At 44.3% G+C, this 26,555-nt stretch overlaps 1 protein-coding gene across 1 annotated transcript in view; it reads right to left on the bottom strand.

The window, feature by feature from the left end:
* The window catches only part of Thsd7b (thrombospondin type 1 domain containing 7B), an 839,983-nt gene extending 816,550 nt beyond the window's left edge, over positions 1-23,433 (bottom strand). Inside the window, exon 1 of the mRNA XM_051147323.1 lies at positions 23,153-23,433. The gene's annotated coding sequence lies outside the window, so the exon portion shown is untranslated. The remainder of the gene's footprint in view (positions 1-23,152) is intronic.
* Positions 23,434-26,555: the final 3,122 nt, after the last annotated feature.

Raw genomic sequence — 26,555 nt, 5'->3', positions numbered from 1 at the left:
AAAACCACGCTCCTCCCGTGTGCAGGGGCACGCAGGTCCTCCCCTGCAGGACAATCTTATAGACGCACATTCTCAATTAAGATTCCCACTTCCCAGTTATGTCTAGGTTTTATCAAGTTGACGTAGTACCAACAAACACAGGAGCCTAAGGAATAAATATTGCCTTTTCAATGACCTAAGCCCTTTAATATCTTATATTAGCCATTTCAGCAGTATAGAAACCATGGCGCTAACACAGAATGGAGGGACTATAAAGGCATCCCAAGTAGGAAGACGGTTATGGGTCTCGCAGGGAATCCAGCCTAAAAACTGTTATTTCTAATACCTCCATTTGATTACTTTGGTTTTGCCCTGAAGAGAAGTTTAGCATGCAATTGGAAGCATGATTTCTGAAGAACATTATTTTCTGTAAAAATGCAAGGAAAGCAACAGAGATAAAGGCTTGGAGTGCCATGCTGCATTGGTGAGTGGTGCTAGTGAGAGGTTCCACTTTGCCACCTGTGACACACATGGCAGCCCTCGCCCTCTCTGGCTTTGTATGGCCTACATTTAACCCTTTCACCATAAACTATCTATCCCCAATGAGTTCTCTTGAGGAAACTGTAGCTAAAGTTCTAGCTGCCATGCACCATAGAGCACAGATAGAAAGGCCATTCACATAGGACCAGGAACAGCATTCATTGACTGATTTGTTAAATGAGGCAACAGGGGGGCACGTGGACTAAATAACTTGAACAAGGGCTCTGGCCCTTGACCTCAGCTTCACCTCCTGCTCTTTTCTCTGGAGGCAAAGACAGATTCCAGAAAACTCTACTCCTCCTGATCCTTTGCCAACTGGTTCCAGTTAGGTGTTTGCAGTGGGAAATTTTGCCAGAAGAAACCCCCCCATCTCTCTCTCTCTCTCTCTCTCTCTCTCTCTCTCTCTCTCTCTCTCTCTCTCTCTCTCTCTCTCTCTCTCTCTCTCTTTCTCCATATCTCTCCATATCTCTCCAGAATTTTTAACAATGATTTCTCTATGGTTTCAAGTGCCCCTTGCTACCTCCATTCCCAAACCTTAGGACTTGCCCCCTGCATAAGTCCTTCTGCACGCAGTGGGGCAGCAGGTGTCTTCAATAGATAATCCCTGAATTCCTATACCATCCTCTGTTTGCCTTTCATTTCTCAAAAACATCCTTCAAAGGAGTACCCACTAAACAAGCAAGTAATGTCCTCAGCACAGTTCTTCTGGACATAGGGGACCATGCAGATCAACCGTGAAGAGGGAACCTCATGGTTTTGCTCTACCTACCAAAATCAGCCTCTCACCTGCATGGCAAATGATGGAAATCCGCCCACCCCCCTCCCCCGAAAAAAATAGACAAGAGAAGTGGTCAGGCATATAGACCCATTAATTCCTCATTAAAATGCCCAGCACTAACCAGACAAAGCAACAGATGTTGGGACTACACAGATGAGTGGGAAAGAAACCACCCTGCCTGCAGCAGCTGTGGACTCCGGGAGGAGCCCTCTTACAGAAGGCCACAAAGGTCAGCATATAATCATAGCCATGCACAGTCGGCTCTGCCATCACGCTTGTTTTAAAAACATGAAATATACATATGGTAGGACAAGTGGGTGAAGCAGGATGCTGTGCTGGCTGTGAGCAGTTCCATCTCTGGCGAATTCTGTGTGGACAAGAGCCCCCATAGAACAGAGACAGAGCAGTGTTGGCAGGCCTAGGCCACCTGGAGCCACACCAACCAGGTGTTACCACTTCTACAATTTTGCCACACATAATCCTGGCCCACCTCTTTGTAACAGCTGCTTTTCTGAAACACATTTCTTTTCTTTATTTGTTTATTCACTTTATATCCTGGTCACAGCCCCCTCCCTACTCTCCTACTGGTCCAACCTGCCCTCCCTTCCCCCCAACTACTCTCTCCCCTATTCCTCAGAAAAAGGAATTCCCTCCCCCCTTTACCATCCACCCCAGCTCATCAAGTCACGTCAGAACTGAGCATGTCCTCTTCCCCTGTGGCCTGGCAAGCAAGTCCCACCAGGGAGCAAAGTCCATGTCAGAGACAGCCCCCACTCCTGTTTCTAGAGGACCCACATGAAGCCTGAGCTGCCCGTGGCCTACATTTGTATAGGGTCCAGATGCCTGAGACTCACAGCCAAACATTGGGTGAGGCATAGGGAGTCTTGTGGGAAAGTGGGAGGCAGGAAAAAGCCCTAGATATGACAAGAGCTCCTCAAGAAGCTCAACAGAGCCAACTAATCAGGGTCCAGAGGGGCCTGTGGAGTCTGAAATGCCAGTGTGAAACACATTTATATGCGTAAGCTTCACTAAGGTAAAACAGTACCTTCACTGGCACGCATAGCCGCCTTTTGACCATTTCAACCATACATTATATGATTGATGTTAGCTTTGTTTTCAGTTTGCTTGATTTTTTTGAGATAAGGTCTCAAGCAGGCTATCCTCAAATTTCTTTATAGCCCAGGATAATCTTCAAGACCTCTGCCTTCACCTCCCCTGCTGGGACTAAAGATGTGCACCACTTCTTTTGGTTTATTAGAGCTTTGGGTACAAGCCAGGACTTCACAAATTCTAGATAAGCATTCTAACAGCCGAGCTATACCCACAAAACCTTGTGTTAGATTTTTTACATTTTATTTTTCCAGTTAGTTAGTTAGTTGGTTGGTTAATTTCAGAGATCTACCTACTTTTACCACAAGCCTTGAGAATTTTCATTAGTGAGTTTGGGCATCATGAAGGTACTGTAACAAAACAAAGCAGAAGAGCCTTTGAATGAAAGTGTAGTGGCTGTTTTTCCAGAGGAGAAGGGAGGCAGAGACCACAGGGATAGCAAGAGCAGGGCACAGGGATAGGGCACTGGAGGAAGGCCAGCGGAAGGTATCTGAAGAACACAGAGGCAATAGTGTTGGGAGGGAGAAAATCAGAGAGCTGGAGTGTTATGTGGGGGCTATGTGTGCAACCTATCAAGCACCAGAAGATGCCAAAGAGGACCATCAGGAGGGAGCTGGACATTTAACAAGTCAACAAGGGAAGTGATAAGTGAGCTAAACACCATTATCCATCTGTACATGTGGGAGGCTCATGCCAAGACCTTGAAGATACCCAAATCCAATACAGCTCAGTTACTATACATAGAATAACACAGTGCTTGAATATAACCCATGCATATCACCATGGAGGAATACTGCTTGCTGGCTCTCACAGGATCACTCTTAGCTCCCTTTCTTAAACAACTTACCTAGCCCACCTGACTAAGGACAATACCATCTACAGTGGGCTACACCCTGAGGCATCAGTTACCAATCATGATAATCCCTTATAGGCATGTCTACATGTCAATCTAACTTAGGCAATCCCTCAATCAAGGCTTTTTTTTTTTTCTCAGATGACGCTAAGCTGTGTCAAGTTGACAATTAAAGCCAGCTAGGAGAGCAATGAAAAGGCAACATGCTCAACTGTTTAGGCGATTGTGGCAAGGGAAAATGTCTATTCATGTTAATCATAAAGACATTTTTAATCTACTTATAACATTTAAGCTATTAATACTGTGATACAATTATATTTAAGTCACTTCACAGGGAAAATTCATTGATTTTATTTTTTTCCATTGGCTTATTTTTTTGAGGCAAAGTCTCATGAGAAGGATAGTCTTGAACTCAATATGTAGTTGAAGATGACATTAAGCTCCTGACCTTTTTGCCTCTACTTCCCACCACGACAGGTTTATTGGATGCTAAGATCAAGGCCAGGGTCTCAAACATACTAGGCAAGCACTCTACAAACTGAGCCAAATCCCCAGTCCCAATAGTAACTTTTGAATATTGCTTTTCACACCCACACATTTCATGAGGCCGTTTGCTTATTTGTTTGTTGACACAGGGTTTCTCTGTGTAGCCCTAGCTGTCCTAGAACTTGCTCTGTAGACCAGGCTGGCCTCCAACTCAGAGATTCCCCTGCCTCTGCTCCTGAGTGCTGGGATTAAGGATGTGCACCACCACAATCAGGCCATTCTTGCTTCTCCTGTACACTCATCATTATGTACACACATAGACAGCCCAGGCTGGGATCCACATATGAGAAGTATTTTGTTACAATAGCCTAGATGGGCTGGAAGTGCTATGCTTTGAAGGGTTTTGCTTCTTCCAAAAATGATTGTGTGTTGAAACGTAAGCCTCAAGCAGAAATGTTGGGAAATAGTTCCCAAAGGAATGTGTTCTGTTTGTGAACTTGTTAATATCCAAATTGGAAATATTTGTGCGAATGGGTTCTCTTTTATGTCACATAAAAACGCAGGCTTTCTCCTCTCTTGAGAGCAGAAGAGCAGGGCAAAGAGGTGCCCCACCTGCCAACTTCTACTGCTTGAAATACGAAGGTATCTCTTATAAATTCCCTAATCTCAGACTAAGTCAGTCAGACAGACAGACAGACACACACAGACAGACACACAGACACACAGACACACACACACACACACACACACACACCAAACTCATGGTACATAATTCATACCCTTCACTAACCCATCCCTTCAACTCTGACCTTGACATTATTTTTCCAAGATTCAGGTCCAGCTCCCCCCCCCTTTTTTTTTCTTCTATAATTTCTACTGTATTCTAAACACACAACCTTATTAGCAAACTTGACATCAGTTCCATAGGATCAGTCTTATAGCATCCAAAACTAGTCTGTGTGCTGCATTCGATAAATTCCTTGTTGACTGAATGGACTACTTTTCTGCTCCTTTTATAGTAAAGTGCCATCTATTATATGCCTACAATCACAGAAAACTTAAACATAAATTATAGTCTTATTCAACAGTAATTGATTTTCTTCACATTTCTGGGAATGCTCCAACTTCCTACAAGTACTCTAAGTTATCAGAGAAAGATTAGCCTATGTTCAGTGGAGCCTTTCCCATCCCTTTCCTTATTCTAGTGCACTTCATTTAGAAAATGTTTAAATTAGCTCCCAGAGGATACAAGGCAACGCGTTCAGCACCATGGAATGTGTCCAAACACAGTGCCAGGCTCGCAAACTGCAGTGAAACCAGGACACTTACACTAGAACAAGATTTGTATTGATGCCATTCATTGATAAAGACACAGTTTTTAATGCTTTTAAACATGGTCACACACTGAACGATGAGGACCTCTGAGGTGGCTCAGTGGGGGACATCGTGTGCTGCTGTTACTGATAACATGACTTTTATGCCCAGAACCCACATGGTAAAAATAGAAAACTCACTGTTGCAAATTGTTCTTTGAACTACATATGCATGGTGTGGCATGCATGCGTGCATTTCTCCCTCCCCATAAATAAATAAATGTAATAAATTAAAAAATTTCCAAAGGAAAAATATTATAAATTATAATTAGGAGTTGCTTTTCTGATTGAGGTCTTGTCATTGGCACTCAGAGGAAGGACAGCAGGCTACCAAGAAGAGATTCAATACCCTGTGAGCATATACAGGTGGAGGAGGTCCCCCTAAGTCACAAGACATAGGGGAGGGGAGTAGAGGGAAAGCTGGAGGGATGGAGGAATGGGAGGATACAAGGGATGGGCTAACAATTGAGATGTAATATGAATAAATTAATAAAATATATTTTTAAAATACACATGACACAAAGTCAGTAATGTGCCACAAAACAAATATATCTCTAGGAAACTCTGATATCCACTAAATGAAAGATAAGTGTCCCTCAAAAGAAATAATAATGTAGAAATCACACAGTGGGAATTCAGTGTCCTCAGGCGTGTGTGTAGCACACAATGAAACTATCATATAAACTCGAATGTGTTATAAATCTTACTTAAAGCCAGTTCTGATGAAAACAAGTGTGTCATTAACTGTGGCTTTGCTTGACTTGTTGGATTTGAAGGGTACTTTGGGGATGGTTTTGATGTTCTGAGTTTCTTTTTTGAAATAAACTGATGTGGGTTTTTTTTGCTGTTGTTGTTGTTGTTTTGTTGTTGTTGTTGTTGTTGTTTCCCATCAGATAAATCTCTGGGCTAATCACCTAGGTACCCAGAGTCCTACCTCGCCTTAGAGCTGGCTTCCGGCTCAGTGATGATGCTCAGTAAATGCCTGCTCCTAGCAGTTACAGCGGCATCACTGTGTCTTTCCTCTTTTCAGAGAACCGATTTAACATTTCTCTACTTCAGTCTCCCCTAGCTCCTTGATTTCCTTAAATTGACAGTTCCTGACTTAAACGAACAGAGGGAAGGAACAGTATGTCTGAAACAAGACGCGGAGGCGCATGCCTGAAACCTCAGCACTGGGAGGGCAAGACAGGAGGATCACGCGTTCCAGGCCAGTCGGGGCTATGCAGAAAAAAAGAGAAAGAGAAAAGTGAAAGGAAGGACGGATAAAAGGAAGGAGCAAAGGAGGCGAAGGGAACATAAGAGAGGATAGTAGAAAAGACAAGGGAGTAGGGGGAGGGGTGACAGAAAAGAAAGGAGCAGAGTACCCCTGGACTAAACCCAGAATGTGAAACATGCATCTAAAATTTCATCGAGAGACCCCAGCAGCAATTATTAGTTAATAGAGATTCTTTTAAAACGTATTATAGGCACATCAAAACATTCATCACTAACTATAAATCCCCAGCTTGTCTTGTCTTTGGCGTGAATTCCTGTGCAGAATGCAAATGGATTAGCACTGGACTGGCTGGGGAGGCAGAGTCCGCCTGTCTGTCAGGGAGGAAGCGGTGCGGGTATTCTGCCTCCTCATCTAGGATGTGGAATGAGACACGGAGGCAGGTGGAAGAGGTGCCCGTGCCTATCCTGAGCCACAGGAAGGAGAAACACACCGTGAATGCTTCTGTGCCAAATGAGGCTGCCCCACATCTGCGGGAGGAAAACACGCAAGGAAGCAGAAGAGCAAGGAGATCCCAGAGCTCCAGGCTTGGAGGGACAGTTTAAATAGCAGGAGCCACTGGTGAATTTTGAGCAGGAAAGCAAGGTGTAAATGGAGCAGACAGACCCAGTTTCATGGCCATAACACGACCAAGTAAATAGAAAACTGTTCAAAGTGGGTTTCGGGTGTTCTTGGAAGAAGACGTTATCGGCAATGCTGTTGACCAGAATAGTCTGCAAGCACGCCCTTCACTCTCTCTACGGTCTGGATCAATACGCGCAGGAGGCTCTGGAGGCACCTGTGTCAGAGAGCACGCTCATCCATACACTCTTTAAGCCTCTGCCCCTTTAACTGGCTGCCAAGCCCTCTTGGAAGAGGAACCCATCTGTGTTCTTGCAGCACTTCCCCTACATAGTTAGGGGTCTATGTGCCATAAAACATTGGTATCTCGTTAATAAATCAGAACTACGCTGCTTTTGCTGCACTCTTGGCTTGTATAATCGGAAAAGGCGAATGTGCCACTTTCAAGCCGAGTTTGCAGCTATTCGTATTTTCTTTCTTTCTTTCTTTCTTTCTTTCTTTCTTTCTTTCTTTCTTTCTTTCTTTGGCAAAGTGTGCTGCATTTCACTCTTCCAGTTTGCACTTTGTACAAAATTACTCATTTCTCTTGTCTGACTCTTCAGTGTTTTCATTGGCAACTTTAGAATAGAGAAACAAAACGGCAGCGTGATAAGAACTTTATCAGTGCATACTTGGCTCCTCCAGTGTAGTAAGACTCGTGTGTGTGTGTGTGTGTGTGTGTGTGTGTGTGTGTGTGTGTGTGTGTGTGTGCGCGCGCGCGTGGGCACGCGCGCGAGAGCGCATGTGTACATGCGGAGGCCAGAAGTTGATGTTGGTTGTCTTTCTTAATCGCTCTCTATTTTAAATGGTGAAACAGGGCCCCACACTAACCTGGAGTTCATCACATCAAGACCAGCTGCCCATCAAGGCACAAGGACCCTCTCATCTCCACCTCTCCAGCACCGGGACTGCGGGTGTGCATAACCACTGTCAGCTTGATTGTGGTTTCAGGGGTGGGGCTCAGGTCCTCAAGCTTGCCCAGCTGGAACTTCCACCCAAGTCACCTCTCCAGGGCCAGGTGTCATCTCCACCATAAACAGGGGCTGGAAAACAGCCACTGAGTTTGTAGCTTGGAATGAGTTTGTAATCCCGACCAGGAAACTTGGAATGTAGGTCCAAAATGGAGATACTGACAGGCTAGTCGCAAAGCTAGTCTTTGAAAAGAATAGAAGACATGAAACTGTAACTGGAAAGAGGTTCAGGAGGAGAGCCCCTGCCTGTTACATGAGTGACCATGTAACCACACAGGAAAAGCTCTTCACACTCACTGTGTCACCCACCGTTTCATTTCCCACCACTTGTTGCATCTCTTGGTTGTGGTTTGAATGAGAATTGTCCCACACAGGCTCATGTATTTAAAGAGTTTCCCCACTGTTTTGGAAGCTAGTGGAACTTTGAGGGGGTACAGCTTTGCTGGAGGAAGTATGTCACTGATGCCAGGCTTTGAGGTTGTATAGCCTGGCCCCACTTCCTTCTCTCTCTCTGTCTCTCTGTCTCTGTCTCTGTCTATCTCTATCTGTCTGTCTCTCTATCTCTGTCTCTGTCTCTCTGTATGTCTCTGTGTCTGTCTCTCTGCCTGTTTGTCTGTCTGTCTGTCTCTCTCTCTCCCTCTCTCTCTCTCTCTCTCTCTCTCTCTCTCTCTCATTCTCTCGCTCTCTCGCTCTCTTGCTCTCTCTCCCCTTCCTGTAACTGGATGAAATGGAATCCCTACACTCCCTGACTGGCAGGGAGTGTCCTTACACTCCTGCTGCCCTGCATTCCCACTATACTGGACTATGTCCCCACCTCCACCACCATAACCCAAGGTAAACCATTCTCCCCTATGTTTCTTCTTCTTCTTTTTTTTTTTTCAGGGTATTCTATCACACCAACATATACCAAACACAGTCTTACCCATAAAGTTTTTCTTGATTGTATGTAATACATGCTCTGACAAGGCTATAGAGGCTTCTCCACCCTTAGCAATTGCTTAAGTTCCTGAGGCAATATGTTTCTTTCTCTCTACTCCTTCCAGTCAGTCCTTCCACTCGTTTCAACCAAATACTGTTTGTGAACACATCTGACACCAAAAGCCAGGAACAGTTTTTATATTTCTTCATTACTTATCCTCAATTTGCATTCCTGTCGTGTGTGTGTGTGTGTGTGTGTGTGTGTGTGTGTGTGTGTGTGTGTGTGTATACCTATATACCCTACTACATCCTAGTCTCCTATTTGTACATCTAAAAGGCCTCATGGTATAGACAATTTCATGCTATTTTGAGCACTTTTTCTCTCAGCCGTTGGGGTTGAATGACTGCCTTGCTATTTCAGGTGCTTTTATCTTGTGAGAATTTACCAAACATGCATGCTTGCCAAATGTATTGCCAAATCAATGGGCAATTCTGTCCCTACCACACAATGGGACACCAAGACAAAACTGCTTAAATTAGAGTGTAAGGATTTGGATCTTACTGAATTTAGACTGTGAACCTCACAAGCTTAGAAGCCACAGAGTTTGGGACTACTGTGCTGCTTTTCATGGACCAGAAAACAAGGATAAGCCCGTGTGGCCAACCTGCAGTGTTGTTTCAGGGAAACCCTAAAGGAGGTTTGCATGTCATCAACTTCAAAGTGCTACATGCACTGTGATTTCAGAGAAAAGAAGCGTGGCAGCAATCAGCACTAAAGATTAGTGTGTATACGCAGGATCAGAAAAAGAAGCTGGAAGAAATATGACAGAAACAAATAGATTGATTAGGACCTAATTATCTCCTTCTGCATATAGGAGCTCTTTGTTGATAAGTCCCCATACATGCAACTTTTTTCTCTGGAGCATTCTTTTCTCTTTTCCTCATATGTATAAAAAACTCCACGAAAACTCCGCCATGCCTGATAAATTGTGGGGTATCACTGTACACCCCAGCTGGGGAAAAGAGTACATGATTCTGTAGGCAAGCAGTGTCGAAGCATTCCCTACAGATTGGGAAACTGAGACTATTAGAGTTAAGATCTAGACTGATGGCATTCCCACAGCCAGTTCTACAACTTACATTGCCCCCACAATCTTTTCACGGAATCTTTTTGTTCACAGATACTAAACAGTAAACCAGGTATATTTTAGCCTTATATACTTTAGTAGACACTGCCATCTTCACACGGGCATATGGAGACACAGACACACACACACACACACACACACACACACACACACACAGACACACACGGGCAAGCATGTGAATGTGATGCTGGAGGTCAGGTCCAAGTTCACACAAATACTTAGCAAGTGATTTACAGCTGAGCTATACCCTCAATCAGTACTCTTAGATGAGCTATGACTACGGTTTCACTGCACTGCGTACTTTTTAGGAGTACGAAGCATAACTGGATGAATAGGTTCTTCACTCTTAGTGTACTTTTAAAAAATTCTGAGTGTGTCCATAGCTGAGTCCACATGGGCATGAGCCCCACCCCGACGGCATGTTGAAAAAGATCCACATTGTCCTCCTTATTTGAAGATTGCAATCTTATTCTGGTCCAGTTGGTCTGTTAGAAGTTAATAAATTGAGTCAACAGAGTTGACCAGTTCAGACAAGTAGATGCCCACAGCACAATGGCTAGAAGATGGCGTCAGATCTCAAAGAGCTAGAGTGGTTGTGACCTCCCTGACACAGGTCCTGGGATCAAACTCATGTCCTCTGCAGAGCAACAATCACTCTTAACCATAAAGCCATCTCTCGAACCCCAACACACGACTTCTCAGCCTTGCTCCCCACAGGTGAATGAACATACAAACAAGGAGAGGGAACAAGTATATGAAAGGGCAATTCAATTTGCCAAAAAAAGAATATGACTATATCTCCTCTCTATGAAATTTCTAAATTGGAATTGGTACTTTATACTTGATTTTCTCTATCCCATGCTATGGGCACAGCAAGTATTCATCAAATCGTCTTTGAGTTTATTCCTGTAGCTTACAAACACATCTTCCACTTTACACTAGCTCATATTGCTATGTACAAATTGTTTAGTTTTTCTTTTCAAGGAAAGCCAAAAATAAGAGTTTTACTAGGAAATAAATAATATCCACAAGCATTATGATTCAAGTCTACCACCTCTGTACTTTAAATGCAGTGTTTAGTAAGCATGCACGTGGTATTCGATTACATATCTTTAGAATGTGTCTTCACAAGGAACTCCCTTAACATTAAGTTTAGAACTCTCAATATCTCCTTTAATAAACACCTGAAGTCTGTTTAAGATACCTGTGTAGTGTGTCCCCACCAAAAATGACTTGAGATTATTGAAGTCTCATGCTAGCATGTTCCGCTCAGGTAACGTTGCCGTCACAAAGGGAAGACAAGAATCCGTATGTGTTTCTCACAAGGAGAGGACTGCAATACTCTCTGATTTTTTCAACTAAATGATGTCACAGCCCAGAGGGCCAGTTCCTGTCAGAAATTCAACTTGAGAAAAGCCCTTCAGCTCTCTGAGAAAAATGCAACCTGTCAGGAAATGAATCAATTCTACCAAACAATTACTAGAATTTGGCCAGAAATATCACTCTGGTGGGTCTCGTGTCACTTCTATCTCCAGTCATCATAACAAGGATGTAGGGAGTGAGGACCAAGTGACCGCAAATCAGGTGTGCACTGGCGATCACTCAGGATCATCTTAAAGTTTATCATATATTTTTGCACCGTTCCTGAAAATGGGCAGATTTTGGACAAAATCTATTCCCTATGCGGTGAGCTATACATATGCTCTAGCAAATCCATGGAAATGCATGATGAAAAGGACAAAGGAAATGGGGGGGTTACTGAGCTAAGAGACAGGAGACAAGGTGATTTGGGGGCTTTGCAAGGTGCATGAATACTTATCAAGTGGATGCCAGACAAACATATTTCATCTTCACCGGTGGAAGGCATGTGAGGGTATAGCCTTTTACAGATGAGGGACACAGAAATCATCCTGTCTTACTGACTGAGGAACTAAATGTGCCTCTGGGAGACAGTATGGGAGGGTTTGTGTGTGAGTGTGTGTATGTGTGTGGTGCATATGTTCACGTCACACTGCTATGTCTTCCTCAATCACTCTTCAGCTTAATTCTGAGACAGGGTCTTCTCACTGAATCTGAAGCCACGCATCAAGCCAAGCTGTCTAGCTAGGGAGCACCAGGAACCCACCTGTCTCCACTTGCCCCGCACTAGTGTTGCAGAGGTGTGCACAAAGCTTGACCTTTTTTACCAAGATGCTAGGGATATGAATTCATGCAGCTTCTCAAACACTTTACTGACTACGTGATCTCTGTGGTTCCTAAAAGTCACCCCCAAGACATTATTCACACTAGCATTTAAGGGTAAACTTGATAAGCACATTACAGACTGAGATACATGATTGAGAAAACTAACCTGGTAGTCGAAAGCAAAGGGGAGACTGATGTTATTGTGAGTGTCCGTTCTAGGCTTACACAACACCATGGCCACCAGCTATGCACAGCTACAAGCTCTCGGTACTCACTGAATACAGTACAGTTTGCAAGTGTAAAATAAAGTTGGGATTCTGAAACATATTATATCCATAGCATTTCATGAATTACTTTTCTTTAATCCACACATATTAAAATGAAATGCATAGATGTACAGATTTAATATTTTATGGATATTAAAATTAATTTTTCTTTCTTTTTTAATATGACTCCTAGGAGATGTAAGAGTGAACATGTGCTTTTTACTCATGTCTCACCATCTATTTCTGGTGATAGCATTGTTCTAGAGCCAGACTGTAGGGATAGATCCTGAGCTATGTCGATTCATTTACTATCACTATAGCTACAAAATAACGATGATGATGACAAGGACAACAACAACAACAATGATGTTGATGATGATGGTGGTGGTGGTGATGGTGATGATGGTGATGGTGATGGCGGGGGTGATGATGATGATGGTGATGGTGGTGGTGGTGATGATGATAGTAACAGAAAGATCTGGATGTGGTGATGAACATGTTAATCCTAGTGCTTGGAAAGCAGAACCAGGAAGGTTTCTGTGAGTTCAAGATCAACCTAGTATATATAGTAAGTGCCAACCCAGGTAAGGTCACACAGTAAAACCTTGTCTCATTTTTTTTTTTATTTAGGCAGGGTCTCTCGCTGACCTAGAACTCACTGACTCAACATCAGTGACCTTCCTGTGTCCATTGCCCAACCTTGTTGGGATAATCTGATGTATTTTGATGCTAATTACTGCTTGCTGTCTGACCCACCTTTTGTTTAATAAAAAGCCATCCCACCTGGGCAGGGCAGGAGATAGGTGGGGCTTAGAGAGGAAGGAATTCTGGGAAGAAGAAGGACTGTCAAGAGGAGAAAGGGAGAGACCTGAAGTGAAGAGAGGAAGGCTGTCATGGGTTAGATGGAGGAGAAGCACATGGCCAGCGTGGATGGAAAATCCAGCCCAGATGAAGAACATGAGCAAGTATATGGGATTATAGATGGGAGGTAGCTTGATAGAAGTTATTAGAAGCAGATGGCTTGGGATTGAGGCAGGGATCCCATGCCTGCCCCACTATGGGAGGTAGTTTAAAGGATTGATATCTGCTCTGCCCAAGGTTAAGTAAGGCTATTTTAAAATATAACAAGTGTCTGTGTCTTGCTTGATCGCTTGCCAGGCCTATAGATAATACAGATAATTTTATAAAACAATACAACCTGGTGGAAACAGAGGCTGTCTCTGAGTTAAGCATACGCAAGACATCATAGTATGGGCTTCATTTTTATTTATTTACTTATTTGTTTATTTCTTTGTTATAATTTACTCATTCCACGACCCGATTGTTATCCCTTCACTTGTATTTTCCCATTCCCACCCTTCCTCCTTCTTCTGCCCTATTCTCCTCTACACCTCTGACAGGAGGACCCTCCTCCCCCACCGCTGGTCAGATGGTGGTTTTCATATTTTAAAATATTTATTTTATTATTTACTTGGGTAGATGTTTGCGTGTCTGCCTGAACATGAATGCAGGTCTCTGCAGAGGCGGAAAGGAGGCATGGGCTGCCCTGGAGCTGGAGTTGTGGTCTATTGTGAGCCACCGCATGGAAGGGCTGGGGACTGAGATCAGCACAAATCACCACGCCCAGTGCTTTCAGCTGGATTCTGGGGAAGTGAGCTCAGGTTTTCATTCTGTGAGACAAGAACTTGAGCAATGAAGCCTTCTTTCCGGCCCCTCAGCAGGTTCTAAAGAGGATTTCATAAACTAATATGTGTACAGCAGCACCGGAAACGCGGTGTGCGCAAGGAACACTGCCGTTCCATGCACCCTCTCTGCATAATCCCCTGTAATATAGTTGTTTATCCTCTGCGTGAGCAGCCACAAAGATGGGGAACTCGCATTTCCCTGAGACAACCTATCACATTTTCAGACAGCTCTGAATATGAAAATGTTCACTCCTGGAATGAGTAAAAATCTCTTTGCAACTCCAACTCTTTTGCACTTCTTTATATATGATTCTGTCAGAAGCAAAGAGGGAAACTGGTCATATTCCAAATGCTATATTTCTGTGCAAAATGTTAAGAGACATCAGTATGGGACATGGGTTTATTATGCAATCCCACAGAACTCCATGTTAAAACAAACAAACAAACAACAACAACAAACCCTACTGACCTGGTAATATCCTTTCAATAAAAATATTTTTTTATTTTAAACAATTTTATTTTTGTTTCTCTCTCTCTCTCTCTCTCTCTCTCTCTCTCTCTCTCTCTCTCTCTCTCTCTCTCTCTGTGTGTGTGTGTGTGTGTATGTGTGTGTGTGTGTGTGAGTGTGTGTGTGTGTGTATGACTGTAGGTATACATGTGCTATGCACAGCATGTGTGTGAAGGTCAGAGGATGACTTTTCCAAATCAATTCTTGCAGTTCATTGTGGGTTCAGGAAATCAAACTCAGTTTACCAGGCTTTTCCAGAAAGCACATTTACCTATGGAGCCATCTTGAAAGCCCAATAAAAATATTTTAAAAATATGACTCAGGGGCTATAGAGATGGCCCAGAAGATAAAGAGTGCTTCGAGAAGATCAAGGTTCGATTCCCAGCCCTTACTTGCAGTGGCTCACAGTAGACTGTAACTCCAGTTCCAGGGCAGCTGATGTCTCCTCCTTTTGACCTCTGCGGAGACCTGCGTGCATGGGCAGGCAGTCATCCATTCTTCCAGACAAATAAATAATAACATAAAATATTTTAATGAAAAATATGATTTCTCACATCTGCCTCACTCAGGAACAGGGCCTATCTTCTCAGAGAAGTCACCTCCTAGGGCCAAGGAGATGATCAAGGGAACATCCGATGCAGAAACAGTGAAAAGGAACATCACCTGCCCAGCTCTCTCAACCCCATCCCAGGAATGACCAAGGTCACTGCCATCCACTCCTATTCCCATCTGAAGATGTTCCATTCCCTTTCCTTCTCTGCTCCACACAGCTGGTCGAACAGTTCTGTCTTAATAAGTCACTAATGAAAAGAAACATGAATGTGGAGGATCTCTTCCAGGTCTGGGTTTCCTGAAACTGGTATTATAGTTCCTCAGGAAGCCAACTGAAATGAAATGAAGTCTTGACTCGGCTTTTTGCAATTCCCTAGGCCTCAGACAAGGTATCTTTTAAGTAGTCATCTCCAGTGAACTGAAACCATCCTCCACCCCCTCACCCCACGCTCACCCCCAGCACCATTCCCCTGGTTCTTAAAGATTCAAGAAGTAACGAAAGTTTTCAAGGCTCAGAAAGTCAACTAAAACTCCCAAGTCCCCTTCCTAAGTCTACATACCAAATAATTGCTGGGGGGGAGAAGACTCTACCTGCCAAATGCCTTAGTGTCATTTGAGGAACTCTGGGTATGCAGCTTGTGTGTGCTATCACTCACAACAGAGTGGGCCTTCAGTGATGTAGCTATTTTTAAGACATCCAGCCTTTTGGAAGTAACCCTAATAAACTAACTGGTTCATTAAAGTTGACTTGAACAGAACTGTTTTGGTTTTGGTTTGTTTTAGTTTTGTTTTGTTTTTTTTCTTTTCTTTTTTTTCTTTTTTTTTTTTTTTGGGGGATGGGGTGGGGGGTTGTTTTGTTGTTGTTTTGTTTGTTTGTTTTTCTTAAGTCTTTAGGGCCACTGCCCTATCTTTGGTTAACAGATGGTTTTTGTTTGGGTTTGTTTGTTTGTTTGTTTGTGCCAAGGTTCCCTCAGTCCCAGCACCCTGATATGAAAAATGAGACTGAAATGCTTCCTGCTTTGAAATGGCAGTTAATGGGCTTAGACACAGCCTGCACTCAGCCTGATGAGGAGCACGTCAGAGTCGCAGATCACCGACAATTGGCAGCCCCTGCCCGTGTCCATCTGTGCATCGCTAGGCCTCTCCCAATGTGTCCTCAAATGACTATTGTCACCCAGTCCCCTGTCTCTTTCTCCTCTGTAGCACTTTCCAGTATTCTCATTAGGGACAGCTGCCCTTTCCCAGTCAAAGCCCTTGCCCTTGCCACCAGAACTCTACCAATAGATGCTAATGAAAAAGCAGATTCAATCAAACAATAAAATTCGATTTTACCCTCTGAGTTGTTTGGGGAGGAAAAAAGAACTTTATGAACTGCCCAGATGAGAGAAATCTCAGTGGAAACATGATTAAAACTGGGTTTTAATTCACTGGTAGAATTTGGATAACTGCTGAGAGAGGAGGTGGAGAGAAAAAGTGTCTGCGGCATCGATGGGTAAGTGTGAGTCTTGTGGGTGTCCTGAAAGAGACACGTTTGCTAGAAAAGGGCAGGTGACAGGAAGTTAATGACTGGCACAAGTGCAAATTGGTATAGGATCGAGAATGTTAAACTTCTACCTAAGTAGCCTTTCTACATTTCAGGGACCACAATAAGTTTAGTCACAAGAAATCCACAATGGCTTAGCAGGAAAAGGTGATTGCCACCAAGTTTGAAGCCCTGAGTTCAAGCCCCAGAGTTTACACGGAGAAGGGTGAAAACGGACTCTGACTCCTATAGACTGCACTCTCTGACCTCCACATAGGCAAGATCTCTCTCTCTCTCTCTCTCTCCCCCCCCCCCTCTCTCACACACACATACCCTAGATAAATCAATGTTTAAAAAAGGATAAAAAGAAATCGCAAAGAAAAATATTAAAGAGTTTTCCTCAGAGTCTTTGAGGTCATCAACATCTTGCCTCTCTGTGGTTGGTCAGGAGACATTACAGTTTAAATAATGTGATAATTTGTGTAAACCAAAGCTTCAAAATAAATGGAAGTCAGTTTGAAATAAGCAGAGTTTAATTCTAAAGACTAGAAATGAAAGAGGCAGGGAAAATAACTACTTTTTCCTTGAAAAAAAATCCTATCAAATTCTTCCTGCACGCATGATTTAGATGAAGGGTCTGAACAGCTGCTGGGGGCTGATCTGTCCCCGCACTGGGTGACCTTGGTTAGAAATTTGGCTCTGACCCTACAACAAGCATTCTTATTGTATGCTTTTTGTGTAAGCACGCTTATGTTTCTTTAGAGAACCAGCTCAAGCTGAAAGTGCGGTGGGTGTATATGAATTGATAACTCAGCCAAAAGGGGTCTTGATACCTGGAGGCAATCAGCACTCACAAGTTTAAATAGATATAAATGTTACAGTGAAGCACTACAGGATAAAGTCAAGCAGATTTTTCAAGTCAACTACACACGGTGCCAATGGCTGCACTCATTCTTGTCATGACTGAAAACATCCAGAGATAATATTAAAATATTGCAACTGCTAGTCCTTGGGTGCACACCAACTGAACAATACAATAGCCCACAGGGAGTGATGTTTCCAGTAGCTGAATCAATGCCATCTAAGGAAAGTTAGGGGAGCCACCTACCGGACACCAGGGTAGTAGAGTCCCCAAGAGACCTGCGCTGGACCCATGTACCTATGAGTAAAGAAATACTTTGATGTTTTTATATCCTGTAAAGTTGTATCAACCACAATGGCCAGATCACACCCTCCCCACCTCCACCCCCCCTGGGGAAAAAAACTGCCTCACGTAAGCACAAAAGCACAAAAATCAATAGGGAGCATCCAGATGCAAACTCAGAAAGACATTACTGCAAGCTTTGGCCTCACTATAATTAAAACACTTCACTTATGCCTACAATGTGGTATGCTTTTTTAAAAATACCATCTCAAAAACCCCAAAATTAAAATATGCATCACTACAAAACTACAGACTACGACCAAGGCAACCGTGCCTGACTGCCATGAAGCTTGGAGTGACTCTCCCAAAAGCCATGGGCTGCTCAGGAGCATCACACAAGGCTCCAATCTGGAGCCAGCCTTCATGCAGGCAAGAGGAAACCAGCAAAGAGCTTTTTCTTCCCAGTCAAGGCATTGAGGAGTCAGTTGTGTGTTCCTTACTTGGGATTCTGTTTTTAACTGCCGCATATTTAATTACAAAGGGCTCGCAATTAAAATATGCCTAGAGAGGCAAAATCAAAGGCAAGCATTGTAGTCCTCCCTGCAAAATGTCTTCTCCTTTGGTGCTGATAGCTTTTTTTTGTTGTATACAGGAAACAACACTACCACTGCCGTGCGTTCATGGATTCCCTGCTCTAGGTCAAAGTTATAGGTTTCCCATATGAGGACCATTTTTAACTTACTAAAGAAAAAAAAATCTTCCAGATGTGCATCTTACAGCCAGGAGTTACTGCTTTAGAATTCCTTAATTGCAAACACTGAACTATCAAAAGCTCATATAGTTTTTTAGATGCTTCAAGATGAATGCACTGTATTTTATCCAGCTCTACAGCTCAGTCACATACTGAAACACACTTGCCCTTACAGGCGCCAACCAGGTGACTTGACTGCTCACTTGACAAGCTGAGTTGTGAGTTCGACTCTCCACGTTTCTCAGCAGCCTCAAGCGTTTGCCAATGGTCAAGTCTGCTCCACAGCACCGCTAGCATTCTAATATTTCACCAAAGGATAGGAAGTAACTCAATTTCACTAATCTTCTGCTTGCTTCTTCTGATGGAATACTTGATCTAGTAGCTACTCTGTGCCCATTTTAAACCAGCAGCTGGAAATTTGACATTTATATCAACTCTTCCAAGGGTCAAGGAATGGGAACTTCACAGAAGAAAAGGCTCAAAGAATGTAAAAGTTAGAGGTTCAGGCAGAGTTCTGTGAAAGTATCTCCTAGACAGGATATGGCCATTGTACTGGAGGACTCACTGCAGCTGGGGCTACCAGCACAACACACACCTGTGACTGCACCCATCGTTATCCCATCACTGACAGGAGAGCGACTCATAAGTCCGACTCATCACTGAGAGACTATGGGCAATAATTGGATGTTGAGAGACAGGGTGTCACTTTCTTTGGTGATATAGCCATCGATACATTTCCCCACTTTCTAGTAAACAACTCTGCTCAGGAATGCAACCCAATTCAACACAATGGGTCAAAGCAAAGAGAGCAAAGTAGAGTGGCTTTGGCAGAATGAAGAAAGATCTTAGGAGAGCAAGAAGGACTAGTAAGCTTAATAGTAGGTAAAAACTCAGTGTATACCTATGTGAAATTGTCAAAGAATAAAAAAATAAAATAAAGAGAAATGGAGGGTGGATTATTGTGAACAACTGACCATATTGCTAGCCATAGCTGTTTTCTTATGGAGGGAAAAAAAAAAACCAACAAAATAATCTCAATTAATGGAGACGTTCTAAAGGAGAAAACTTAAAGATTAAACAAAGAAATGTTTAACTTGGAGCAAGGGTGCCAGTGATTTGAAGTGTGATAAGCCACAGATTCCAATCAGACTCACAATAGTAAACTTGTAGAATTAAATCAGACCTAAAAGTCCTCCCACTTTTCACAGGTTTGATGTGTTAATTATCACTTAGATATTAAACCTGCTAACAACTCTAAATTAAGGACTCATGGTATAGTTAGGGAGCTGCCTGGTGCTAAAGTGATTATGGCCGAGTGTCTTTTAAAGTTATATGCTGGGAAATAGTTCCTTGTGAAAACATAAGGAAGGCACAATGTACGTTAAATTCATGCTTGGAACTCCAGAAACTGATGATGCCTGGGCCAATGGTTTAGCAAAGTGAGATGCCCTTCTGATGTTCACGGCTTGAGCCTTTTATGCTTCATCTAAAGCCTCTGAATCTTGGTTGTTAATGGAGCTATTCTCCCCACCCCACCCCCATCAACTGATATAGTTGTCACTACTTAGAAATCTTTAATCTGTTTATCTTAATCATTCACTTAATACATCGTATCATTTGTCATTTTGACTGTTGACTGAATAGGACCAGTCAGCTCTTCTCCATCATTCTATTCAAGCTGTCCAATCAAAGTTATTGTGCTAATGCCTCCTAATCTTTACAACGGTGTACAGAACATCAAAATTGCAGTTTGGGCAAGGCTGTTGGTTTTTGTTTTTTTTTTCCCTATAAAAGAATTGTATTATGCCAGCTCCTCCGACTTCTGAAGTACAATTAAAATGGGTTGACAGATGGAAAATTGCTCAGACACTCCTCTTCCATTAGCTGCCATGCTAGCTTTTCATTCTGTCTGTTTAGCCAATGACTTAAAGGCAAACTTCACTCTTACAGATATAATAAAAAAAAAAAAGATTGTTCCTCCAGAAATAAGGCTGGTGGCAAGTAGATGAAGTTCTCAACGGTCTTTCCGCAGAAGAACATCTTGGCAGACTTCTTTTCCTTCCATCCCCTGTCCTAACTCTTGAAAGGCAAGCTCAGCAGACAGCAGAATCGCACATCTAGGCACCAACTCATTAATGGCAATCCTCAAAACAACACTCTGTGTTTACATGGTTTTTATGATCGGTAATTATGTCCTGCCTGTCTAGCCTTTCAAGTTTTTAACAAGAAACAACTTAGGCTAAAAAAAAAAAAAAAAAAAAAAAAAAAGAATGAAGATTAAGAAGTATTGCAAAGATAATTTTTTCAAGTACCTTTTTAAATATTGAAGTAAATATTAAGTAAGCCCCTTATGTTTCAACCTCAAAATAGACCTATGAGGTCCACTCCCCAGGAAATCACATCTTCAAGCCCTTGAGAAATCCTCAGAAGCCCGAAAGGGCAGCAGGTATTCCGTTCTTCTGGGCTTGTCTGTGAGAGCATGCAAGACTTGCCCATAGCCTCTAAAATGATGTGATCCCCACAGTCCTTTAGAAGCGTATGTGTAAGTTGCCATAAACCAAGATAATTTTTTTCACTTACATTTGGAGTTTCCAGTCCACAGCTTCCAGCAAGTAGGTACAAAGTACACAATGGCCAGGGAAAGCGGAAGCCAGGCTGGAGGATTCCACTCCCCCCTGCTGTTCAACCACACCACAACCATCACCACCACCACCACCACCACCCGAGACAACAGGGAACTTGTCATATGACATTTTCAAAGGAAGCTCTTGTTAGTAACGGCACTGAGGTTTAAAGACAGGAGAGCATCATCGACAGGAACTTTCTATAACCTTTAACCCACAAAGACCAGAGCATGCACACAGGATGGAACAGAACTTTCTGTTGTTGTTCTTAGAGGCATCCTTAAATAGTTCTCAGAAAGCCTTAACTGAGTATTAGCAAGTGTGTTGGGTGAGGGTGGGGTGGGAGTGGGGTGAGGCTCTTCCCTGTAGACTCTTCTCCCAGTTACTCGATAACCCCAGATTGCTTTCTGAAATGCCACAGGGGATAAAAAGATCTCTCTGGCATCCAAAGATAGTCTGGCAAGAGGAAACTCCAGGTACACAAAATACACACACACATACATACACACATACACACACACACACACACACACGCACCACAGGTTGTTTGGTGTGATCCTTGCCTGCATGAATGACCCCTCTGATAATAAACACTCACAGGTATGTTGAGAAAACACCAGGTAGGGGCTTTCTGCTAGACCACCACGTACAAGTGCACAGATGCACTTGAAGGAGGGAAGCAACCAATTACCAACAGACCACCCCAGCAGCGAAAAGAGCACCAGGGACCCTGGTGCTTCCTACGGAGAATGCTAGTGTCCTAATATCATTGGACTCCACTTCCTGAACAGAACTAAATCACATGGCTCTTAAAGGATGCTCACTCTTTAAGAATTTCAAAAGCAAAAAGTACCCTTAGATGGCATGGCTGCCTCTATAAAAGTGTGTGCTTTATGTGTGTGTGTGTGTGTGTGTGTGTATGTGTGTGTGTGTGTGTGTGTTTGCGTGCCAGAGAAGGCTTACTGCCTTTATTCCTACTAGACACACACACACACACACACACACACACACACACACACACACACTCACGCGCACGCACACACACACACCAATCTTTCCAACTTCAAGACTCAATGTATGGGGACGCCAGAGAGCTGAGGTTTCATTTCCCTGTTCAAATAACTTTAATAGTGTATAGAGCAAGCAAGATGCAAGGTGGGAGCGGTGGGAGAAAGCATGCTTCTCCTCCTCCTTGTCTCCCACTCTCACATGCCGGACCCGTTTTTCTCCCTCAATAAGCAGTGTGGCATCACATAGGACCAGTGGGCTCCCCTCTCCCCTAGGACGCCCCTAGCCCCCTCGGAGACCATGGACATGTAAACTGTTGCTGTGGCCTTCTGTCACTGCAGGGATAAATCAGAGGACACCGCAAAACTTCTTGGCTTGCTCAGGTATCCCCTCGGGTCCCTGGGCACCCACCCACGCGCAGATTTAGCAGTCTGTGCAACCAAAGGGGACCCTTCCTTAAACCAGTTTGAAAACCCAACAGAACTCGCCGCGCTGGGATCCGAAAGCTCCAAGGTTCCTCCGCACAGGATGGGGAACCGCCAGCCTCCCTTCATAGGTTCCCCACAAAGCAAGCCGGGGCCCCATGCTTTCTCAGTTCAAATGCCTGAGACCTATACCCAAGTCGCATGAGGTGTTCCCGCCTGCCCCAGGCTTAGAGGGTCCAGGCATACTGCATCCGGGCAGCCAATCCTCCTGGCAGCCCAGAGCCAAAGGCTCCGGTTCCAAGTTCCCGCTACTAGCTGGGAGAAGGGACGAGGGAGGATGCCTGGCTAGGAAAGTCTGTGTCGGGGCAGCTATCTCCTCCATCCCGGCCGGCCAGCCAAGAAAACCGGTGGCATCAGTCCCCGCCAGCTTTGAGCACTGCGCGGTCTCACTCACCAGCCTCGCCCGAGCCGAGCCGCAGCTGCAGCCTCTGGGAGCCGCTGAGCCCAGAGCTTCCCCAGTGAAGATGAATGTGTGTGTCGGGAGACCACCCATTCCAGCGTCTGGCAACCCGGCGGCGACTCTGGCTGCTCAGCACTGGAGCAGGAGGAAGAGGAGCACGACGAGGAGGAGGAAGGAACGGCGCAGTCGGACGCCATCTGCTGTACACCTCTGCGCATCCATTGGCTGCCTGGTGCGTCCCCCGGAGCCGCGGGGCGCCCGGCCTCGGGGAGCCACCTTGCGCCTACCCTCCCGCAGCAGCTGCTCCCGGTGCCCCTCCCTCATTCCTTCCCCTCCTCCCTCATCTCTCCTCCCTGCCCTCCTCCCTTTCTCTGGGTTAGTGCACCCTTCAGACCCCAGGGCTCCGCAACCAGCTCCCCTCAAAGCAACTGTTTTCCCAACTCTAAAGCTTCTGGAAGGCAGGTGCTGGCTAGATGAGGGAGACTCCCCAGCTGGGTTGAGCATCTGGTGCCTAACCTACAGAGCGCAGGCAGGAACCACTCTGAGCCTTGGGATAGGCACAGGGAGAAGTCCAAGGAAAGATGGGGTAAACAGAGGAAAAGGGGTGGGGTTGCTCTTGGCACACTTGTCTGCAGGCACTTACAGAGCTTCCCCAAGCCTTGGAGTTCCTCCCAGAGACAACAGAAAAAGACAGATCCCAACCGGTTGCCTCCTGGGAACCATTGGGGTACTAAGGCATAGCCCTGTTCTGAGACTCCCAGAGGCTGTCACAACAAGTCAATCAGATACCTGGGGGAAAGCCTTTGCTCTGGGGTTTTTGGTTCACAGGATCCTTGGTCCAAGAGCAAGTGTGCAGGAAGTGCAGTGTGGGAAGTTCGCCTCCTAGGTGGGGATGTCAGAAGCTGCTGGGAACTGGAGAGGCCAAGCCTGCCCAGGTGAGGGAGGCAGGAATGCTGCCCAGGTGAGGGAGGCAGGAATGCTGCCCAGACAGCTTGCAGGCAGACAGGCAGGCAAGGAGGAACAGAGCTTGAGCTCTGAAGGTCCTTTGCCTACTCTGACACTTGTTCCAAACCCTCCTGGTTTCTGACAGCTTTGATCCAGAGAACTTCTTAAGCTTGTTCAGAGAGCTGAGGTTGCTTCAAAAGGCGAGAAGGAACAGGGGAAGGGGAGGGGGAGTACAGACTACCTATTGCCAATTAGGGGTATTTTGCTTGTTTTAGCTCTTTAAAAGTGTGAGGCCAGAGGCAGCAGGGAATATATCCCTCTTATTTTATCCAGTGCCTGGTACACCATGGGTGTCTAAAAAGAAGCAAAAATAATAATGGTAAAATTAAAGCTTGATGTCATAGTACAAACAAGATTAAAGAGACAGAGTAGCTAGGATCTACCACAGGGGGACAAACAAATCAAAAGGATGTAAGTGCCGTTGCAAGTGGAAATGTGAATATTTTGGTGAGCATCTTGCTGTGGGACAGGTTCTGAGAGTATCCTGGCTAGCTCTGTGCTCACATTCAGGGGTATGCCTCTCTTTTCTAGATCATTGTCTTAAAAATACATCAGCTGCCTTCCAGTTCTCACAGTATCTCCCCAAATCCAAGACCACATGATTTGTTACCCCCAAGTGGTAAAAAAAAATGCCAAGGAGAAATGGGTCCATTACATTTATTGTAATCTCGATATATATGTACAGATCAATAGCGAATGGGTTTGATTTAAGTAACTTGAGAAACAACAGCCAGAGAAAACCATTTCTGCTTTCCTGAAGTGTTACACCAGGACTTTCCAGGCTTCAAGCTTCCCAGAACCAATGTGGCATCCTCTGGCCCCATCCCATGCTCATACACTCTGATGACAAAGCTTGGCTTTGAAATCTTTCTTGAGTGGGCCATCAAAGATCACTTGAGAACATGTCATTCATGGACATCTTGGTACTTACCCCCTCCCCAGAAGCATTGGCTTATATATTTTTTCTTAGGCTAGTGATTTGATTTGAACTTGTATTCTAAATTTAATAAGAGGCTTATCCTCACTAATCCCATTTACTACCTCAGCAATCATTTATGATGCTCATAAGAATACTTGAATTTCTTCTAAGGCCAAGTTTTCTCTCTCTCTGTCATTCCTATTTGGTCTCTGGTATTTGGATCTACAATTATAGATTATACTTATATCCCAATTATGTTCTATGCATTGGGCTTCTTCCTCTATGTGTGCATACCTGTGTGCATGGTATGTGCATATGCATAGTTTATGAATGCATGTGTCTGTGTGTACGTGCACATGTGTATGTGGAGACGTGTATGAGCATGCATGTAGAGGCCAGAGGTCGACATTGGGCTCCTCCTTCGCCGTTTCCCCTCCTTACCTTTTTTGAGATGGGGTCTCTGGTTGGTCCTGGAGCTCACTAACTAACACAGCTGGAGGCCTGAGCTGGAGGCACTGAGCTCAGCAGCTCCTCCTGTCTCGGTCTGCCCAGCTGCGTGGTCACTGGCACACATCACTGCTCCAGCTTTTTGTTTTGGGTGCTGGGGATGAGAACAAGCACATTACTGGCCGGGCCATCTTCCTAGCACCTACACTTGGACTTCTTAGATGGAGAACAATTCAGAAGAATAAAGTCTAAGTGAGTCCTAAATACAAAGAGCCATGAGTGTTAAACATCCCTACTTCTCTTTCCTGTTAGCTGGAAGACAGTCACTACCCTTTACAGCATCGTGCTGACCATAGTATTTCAGGAAAGTCACAGCGTAGGATGACAGAATTTTACCTGACATTGTATAATAATGCATAAATCTGGTAGAAGGAAAATACAGAACGAAGATTCATTCTAACCTCATCTTTCCACTGCTAGCCCCAAACCTCTGGTTTATACTCAAGTGGCACTAAAATACCAATTTCTTCCTGAGAGAGTCAGCTTTGTTCCTTAGAAGAGCCTGGTTCTAAAACATCTGCATTAGATGAGAAACATTTAAAGGATAGCCTAGGCAGGAAGATGGGCAGGAAAGACTGTGAAGCAGGAACAGAGATTTCACAGGCTTTGGGACCAGGGAAAGCATTTAGAAGAGCATCACCTTGAGAGTAGGTGGCATCATTATCTGTGAGGAACAGATCAATAGGGGTGGAAAATAAGCCGGAGGCTAGATATTCTCGTAACGCCCATACACAGATGGCAAGGGCGCCAGTCGCCACCCTTCTAACAAGTGCAGGGGAAACAATAGAACAATAGGAGAGGGGAGGGCTGAAAGCCTGTTGGGATTCATTCCCTAGTGCAAGCCAAAGCTAGCTAGCACTAGAAGACAGTAACCCTTGCTATCCAGGCTCGGTTGGAGTTTAAATGTTCATTTTGTTGTTGTTGGGTATGTTTGCCACGGCTACTTATGAACACCATGTTTTCCAT

The sequence above is a fragment of the Acomys russatus genome, chromosome 6, assembly GCF_903995435.1.
Source record: "Acomys russatus chromosome 6, mAcoRus1.1, whole genome shotgun sequence".
Lineage (NCBI taxonomy): Eukaryota > Metazoa > Chordata > Mammalia > Rodentia > Muridae > Acomys > Acomys russatus.
Note: the sequence above shows the minus strand (reverse complement) of the source record. Positions and strands in the feature narration are given on the sequence as shown.